Source organism: Nicotiana tabacum, chromosome 1 (assembly GCF_000715075.1).
Source record: "Nicotiana tabacum cultivar K326 chromosome 1, ASM71507v2, whole genome shotgun sequence".
In the NCBI taxonomy this organism is placed as follows: domain Eukaryota; kingdom Viridiplantae; phylum Streptophyta; class Magnoliopsida; order Solanales; family Solanaceae; genus Nicotiana; species Nicotiana tabacum.
In genome coordinates this window covers 191,164,345-191,171,854 of record NC_134080.1, presented here as the reverse complement: position 1 = coordinate 191,171,854, position 7,510 = coordinate 191,164,345, and the positions used below count along the sequence as shown (strand labels likewise).

The 7,510-nt window shown below is 35.8% G+C and overlaps 1 pseudogene; it reads right to left on the bottom strand.

The window, feature by feature from the left end:
• Positions 1–785: 785 nt before the first annotated feature.
• Positions 786–1,993, bottom strand: LOC142164579 (hydroquinone glucosyltransferase-like; annotated as a pseudogene).
• Positions 1,994–7,510: the final 5,517 nt, after the last annotated feature.

Below are 7,510 nucleotides of genomic sequence, written 5' to 3'. Positions count from 1 at the left end.
GTCATGGCAACTATTTTCATTTTTCTAAGCCAACTATTTTTATTTTTTTCTAGTTTGAAGCAAAAATACTCATTATTAGCTACAAGATTTTGTTTCGAATAATTTTATAGGCCTTTAAGGTTATTATTACTGTAAAAAGTTTTAACTTGTGGCAAAAGCTAATGATTGGCTACGAAATTTTATCAGAGCAATAAATTTATGGCTAGACCAGTCTGTATTAAAAAATAATTATAGCTATTAAGCCAATTATTGTCGTTATTTTTTAGAACTTCAAGCAAAAATATTTATCTAGCTATAATATTGTATTTTAAATAATTTATTATGGTTAAAAAGTTACTTTTGCTACAATAACTTTCAGTTTGTAGCAAAAACTAACAATACAATAATTTTGTCATAGCAATAAATCTGTGGCTAGATCATTTACCTATTGCCACAATTTTTTATAATTTAAAGCAAATGTATTTCTTTAGCTATAATATTTATTTTAAATAATTTATTGTGGCTAAAAGGTTACTATTGCTATAATAACTTTTAATGTGTGGCTAAAGTGTATGAATTAGGTACGCAATTTTATTGTAGCAATAAATTTATAGCTATTTAGGCAATTATTGCTACGATTGTTAGTAATTATAACAAAAATAAGGAATTAGCTTTACCAATTTAATTTCGTGGCTATCAAATTTTACGAATTTGTAAATAACCAGGAAATTCTAATTCTTGTGGCTATTGTTCTGTATTAGCCACGATTTTTAAATTCATAGTTGAGATTTAGTAGCTACCAATACTTATGTTGCAGGGGTCCCACCACTCCCAAATGAAATGTAGAGTTCTGATCCCCTCCAAGCCATTTCAAACATTGTGATGACTCGTCACCAACTTTGCTATGTGTATCTATTAGTATAAGTGGTCCATCACTAGCGGGCGGTATGAAAAGAAGGATCGTGATGATATTATCTACGTCCAATTGCGTAAATGGTTGGCTTATAAATACCAGGTTCTTCCTCTTGTAGTGATTTAGTAGCTCCAGCCTCCAGGTTCCAAATCCTTGAATCTGTTTAAGATTATGCCATCGGCCATTTTACACCTCTTCGTATGGCGAAGAGCCCATTTGTATGCCTCACTTCTCCTGTCATGAGACTGGTCGGGGAGATCCTTCCCACATGCAGCCTGTATGTTGTTAATTTTTTTGGGTTCAACCTTTAAGGTTGTTAGCTTTGAATTCAATATTTAATATTATGGTTCACACCTATTATTTATTGCAATTGAGTATATCTTAACATAAATTTATGATATGCATCAAAAGTACTGGATTCAAATAAAACCGATGGTTCAATATAGCATCTGCCCTTGAACAATAATGACAAATTTAGACCAATTTAATAACGACAGATATATTTTAATCTTAATTATTAAAGAAAGGCAAATTTGAACAATTTTGTAGAATTTAAGTAAAGATTCACCCTTTTTGGACGATAAACTAAAAGAAAAAGGGACTTTCCTCAAAACTTGTGTAGAGGTCTACACATGTTATGATATATAAAATGCAAGAAATGGGTATAAGTATGTTTTAATATCATATTTTCATCTAACTGAGCACCTTAAACCCATTAACATAAATTTTGAATGCGCCACTCACCTGGAATATGAACTGGTTCGAGCAAGTCTTTATACTCACAAGAAAATATAAGGCTAGTGACAACGTAACGTAACGCCATAGCAGTTGAAGCCTTGAAGGATAAAATATATAGGGGGACACATTCGCCACATCAAATGCATCAGTACCAAATAAACCAACCACAAAGGCCACTACTTTCTTGGACCGAACAAGAGACTTAGATACCGCACGAAGATAAGTAAGAAAATGAGTAATAGTATGGCAAATTCACATTTTAATTTTCACATCAGGGTGAAAATCGTCGAACTTAACTAGTGGAAGAAGTAGAAAATTAATGCCAGAGGAAACGGCATAACGGAAAGTAGAGGCGGATCCAGGATTTTAAGTTTATGAGTTCCTGTCGCAATTTCAAATTAATATACAATAATAATTGGGTTCACAAATATATATTTAATAAATTTTTTAACAAAAATATAGGGTCTACGCAAAAGTTACTGGGTTCCCGAGAACCCGTATACTACACGCTAGATCCGCCCCTGAAGGAAAGTATTTTGAGATTTGGAGATGGGGCCATCAGTAGGAAGAATGAAAGTTACAGAGAAGTGGTATTGTAAAACCAGTCGTTTGGCGATTTCGACGGGAGGGATTAGGTGGCCCACCATCCCAGTCCATTACTCAAATGATCACTCAACTATCCTAAATTATCTCTTAAAGTCACATTTCTTTCATTTGTAACAACAAAATCACCGAACTATGCATATTGCACTCACAAGGTCACTCAACTAGATTTTTCAAATTTTGAATTGCCATATATCTATTTTACCCTCTAAATTATAAATGTTTATCTTCTTCTTAAATTTTTTAGTATTATGATTTTCCCCTTTTTAATTTACATTATGGGCTTGACTATAGAATAAATAAGTGTTATTTATAAATTAAAAAAATAAAAAGTATTTAAGCATATATAATGCTAGAATAACAAAATATGAGCATAGTAAAAAAAATCTTCTTTTTATTTTTTTAAAATTTTTTAGTATTAACAACAAAAATTCAAAAATTTATTTATACAATTCAGAATGAAAGAAAATAAAGGTTGTAAAATATATATTTCATGCACGTAATATAAAAATAATTATTTAAATAAAGGAATTTTTATAATATACATTATATATTCTTGAAAATTATGCTCAATTATATATATATATACTACTTAACATAGCATATTTAACCTTATAATGTTACGACCCAAGTTATCCCTCCGTGAACTGTCATGACGGCACCAAGTCCCTACGACTAGGTAAGCCTAACAAATTGCGAAAAAAGGAAATGAAATACAAAACTGACAAGTTACGGGTAAAAACATAATAAAAGAGTTTAAAAATGCCGCTCGGCATATATAATACATACTCTCAATACTGAATCAAACTCCCAAAACCCGAAATTTTATGAAATTACAAGCTATAGAAAACTACATAGCATTCTAACTCCAATGTCTAATCAAAAGGAAGTACATGAAGTCTAAAGCTAAATGGGAGAATAGAGAGGGCAGATGTACCTTGAAGTCTCTGATATCGCCCGCCTCCCTAATAGAACGGTTGTACTGAAGAACCTGGATCTGCACACGAAAAATATGTGCAGGAAAGGGCATGAGTACACCACAGCGGTACCCAGTAAGTGCGAAGCCTAACCTCAGCCAGGTAGTGACGAGGAAGGTCAGGGCCCTACTGGTTATATATATATAGGTAAAACAGTATGAAGTGCGACAGTATAATTAAAAATATTAACAGTCGATAAAGAGTAAATCACATACAGAATATACTCAGTACACAGAGATAGCAATAGGGGATCTCCCAGGATAATGTCCCGTAGTCCCAAACACAAATGTGCAGAGGATCTCCCGGGATGTCATCTCGTAGTCCGAATCATAAATATGCAGGGGAATTTCCTAGAATACCAATCCATAGTCCCAAAGTAAATATCCAGTACAGGGAATCTCCCGGGTCTCGTCCAGTAGTCCCAAATGTAAACGTGCAGGGAGATCTCCCGGAATAGCGATCCGTAGTCCTAAAGTAAACATGCAGGGGGATCTCCCGGGATTTCGGCCCGTAGTCCCAAAGTAAACACACAACAGTCTCAAGAAAGAATCTATAGTTTTATTCGAGAATAAACAGGAATTCTACTCTAAACATGCTGCACAGAATACAAGTAAGCACTTAAAGCAGGTAAATCATTAGATCACATAAACATGCTTTTTCTAAACTAAACAAGAGGCTTCAAGTACAAGTATTGTTTAATTACAAGAAAACATAGATATTTACTTAATGAAAATGGGGGTTTTCAACAATTATCACGTGTACGCACTCGTCACCTCACGTACACGACACTCATATAATAACAGTACCATAATCTTAAGGGGAGTTTCCCTACACAAGGTTAGACAAACTATTTACCTCGAACCAGCTCAAAATCAACCTGAAACCATGCTCTTGCCACGAGTATCCAACTCCGAGTGGCCCAAATCTAATCAAATAAATTTCATAATGTAAATATAACTACAAACAAAGAATTTAGCTAAAAGAATTGAAACTAAGGTAAGGAAATGGAAAAACGCTCAAAAATCCTCCTCGGGCCCATGTCTCGGAATCGGGTAAAAATTACGAATTATGAACGCTCATTCACTCACGAGTCTAACCATACCAAAATCACTCAAATCCAATACCAAAATCTCGATCAAAATCACAAAGTTAGGCCTAAGAACTTTTCTCAATTTCCTCCCAATTTTCACCCCAAATCCGAAATTAGATGATAAAATCAAGCATAGATTAGTGGGATATAATCATAGAGGAGTTAGGAATCATTATCCAATGACTTCCTCTGAAAATCTCTTGAAATTTCGCCTTCTACCGAGCTCCCAATTCAATTTTGTGATATGATCTCAAAACCCTTATTTTTTAACTTTAAAATCTGCCCAGGTACGCCCTTCATCGCGAACGCGGTCAGAGCCTTGCGTTCGTGAAGCACAAGAATCCACTGCTCAAATTTTCTCTTTTGCGAACGCGAGTACCCTCTCGCGAATGCGTAGCTTCACCTGCCAGACCCTTCGCGAACGCGTTGTCCTCTACACGAACGCGTAGAAGAAATCCTTAGGGTCCAGCTGTTCTATCTTTCCTCTTCGCCTTCGCGATCCTTCCACTGGCAATACCTTCACGAACGCGAGCTCCCCTTCGTGAACGCAAAAAACAAATCTCTGCAACAAAAATACCAGAAAATCTGCTATCTTTCCAAAGTCCAAAATGATCCGTTAACCACCCGAAACTCACCTGAGGCCCTCAGGACCTCAACCAAATATGCCAACCAATCCTTAAATATCATACGAACTTAGTCCAACCCTCGGATTACATCAAACATCGCTAAAACCACGATTTGCCCTCCAATTCAAGCCTAATGAATTGAAATTTCAAGAATTCTACAACCGATGCCGAAATCAACCAAATCATGTCCGATTGACCCCAAATTTTGCACATAAGTTACATTCAACACTATAAAGCTATTCCAACTTTTGGAATCAGATTTCAACTCCAATATCCAAATCTCACTATCGATCCGGAAACTTCAAAAATTTAACTTTCGGTATTTCAAGCCTAAATAATCTACGGACCTCCAAAACACAATTTGAACACACCCCTAATCTCTAAATCACTCAACGGAGCTAACGAAATTGACGAAATTCCATTTCGAGGCCGTTTTCACACTTCTCCAACCACAGTCTAAATTCTAAAGCTTAAGCTCTCATTTAAGGACTAAGTGTTCCAAAACACTCCGAAACTCAAAACGAATCTTCCCGGAAACTCACAATAGCATAAACAAACACGGGGAGAGCAGTTAATAGGGGATCGAGACGTTAATTCTAAAAACGACCGGTCGGGTCATTACATATATAGATAGTCCCCCTTCTTTCTGGTGACATAACTTTGTATCATCGAAAAGTTGGTAGAAACATAATAATATAATTGAGCATAATTTTCAAGAATATATAATGTATATATAAAAATATATTTATTTAAATAATTATTTTTATATTACATGCATGGAATATATATTTTACAACCTTTATTTTCTTTCATTCTGAATTGTGTAAATAAATTCTTAAATTTTTGTTGTTAATACTAAAAAGTTAAAAAAAATAAAAAGAAGATAAATATTTATAATTTAGAGGGTAAAATAGGTATTTGACAATCCAAAATTTAAAAAATCTATTTGAGTGACCTTCTGAGTGCAATAGGCATAATTCGGTGACTTTGTTGTTATAAATGAAAGAAAAATAATTTTAGTAGATAATTTGGGATAGTTGAGTGACCATTTGAGTAATTGACTCTAACCCCACCACCCTAACTAGGAGATGGTAGCATAACTATGTGGAGATTTTGTGATTGTGTTAGTATTTGAGTTTCAGCCACTGTAGTAGAGTGAATAGAGCTTGGATGGAGTGGAGTTATGGGCTTGAGAGATGTTGGATTGGGGGGGGGGGGTGATGAAAGGAATAGGGATTTTTTTCGTTCATATACATTATAAAGTTATTTATAAAAATTGTCATAATTTTATATATTGCTGTCACGATCCAAAATCCCAACTAGTCGTGATGGCGCTTAACACACTGGCTACACAAGACGAAACATAACAATAAAGAACCAGAACAACGGAACTTATAGAAATAGCATAAGTCTGAAATCTAATATAACTAAATACTGCTAATACAAGTAGATCTCCCAGAAACTGGTAAATACGGAGTCGTGAGCTCCTCGAAATACAAGTCTGATAAACTAAATAAGAATACTGTCTGAACTGAAACAACAGTACATAAGAAAATACAAGTCAAAACTACGGCCAAGAACTGTCACTTGTTTTAAAAACAAATTCTGTGTTCTGAGGCCTTAAAAACCTCTTTGTGCATCACCTCGATTTGCGTACACAGTCCGGGCACGTAGCCGGAAAGCCAATATATGAAAAATCTGTGAAAATAATGAATATTTCCTTTAAAATAAATTTAAGTTAACTTCGATCAACATTTTGGGTAAACGGACCCGGACCCGTGATTTGACGGTCTTGGAGGGTCCGTAGAAAAATATGGGACTTGGTGTGACGACCCGGCTGGTCGTCTTAATAATTAATGCCCCGATCCCCTATTAATTGCTTTCCCGAGTTTATTTCTACTATTTTGATTTGTCGGAATGTTCGATTTTGAGTTTCGGGGAGTTTTGGAACACTTAGTCCCAGAATGAGAGCTTAAGTGTTGGAAAGTTGACCGTAGTTGGAACAGTGTGAAGACAGACTCGGAATGGAAATCTGATGGTTCCGTTAGCTCCGTTGGGAGATTTCGGGCTTAGGGGCGTGATCGGATTGTATTTTGGAGGTCCTAGCTAATTTAGGCTTGAAATGGCGAGAGTCGAATTTTTGAAGTTTCCGGTCCGATAGTGAGATTTTGATATAAGGGTCGGAATGGAATTCCGAAAATTGGAGTAGCTCTGTAGTGTTGAATGTGACGTGCTTGCAAAATTTCAGGTCATTCGGACGAGATTTGATAGCCTTTTTGATCGAAAGCATAAGTTAAGAGTTTTTGGAGTTCTTAGGCTTAAATCCCATGTTAAATTGGTGAATTGATGTTGTTGTAAGCATTCCGAGGTTTTGAACAAGTTTGAACAATGTCATGGGATGTGTTGGTACAATTGGTTTGAAGTCCCGGGGACTCGGGTGAGTTCCGGGATGTTTTAGGCCAAAAATCATAGCTGTTGCAGGTCTAGAAGAGTTGCAGGCCTCGGAACCCACCAGTGCGGTCCGCACAAAATCCAGTGCGTCCACGGTGGGGGCTGTGCGGCCGCACAAAATGCAGTGCGGTCC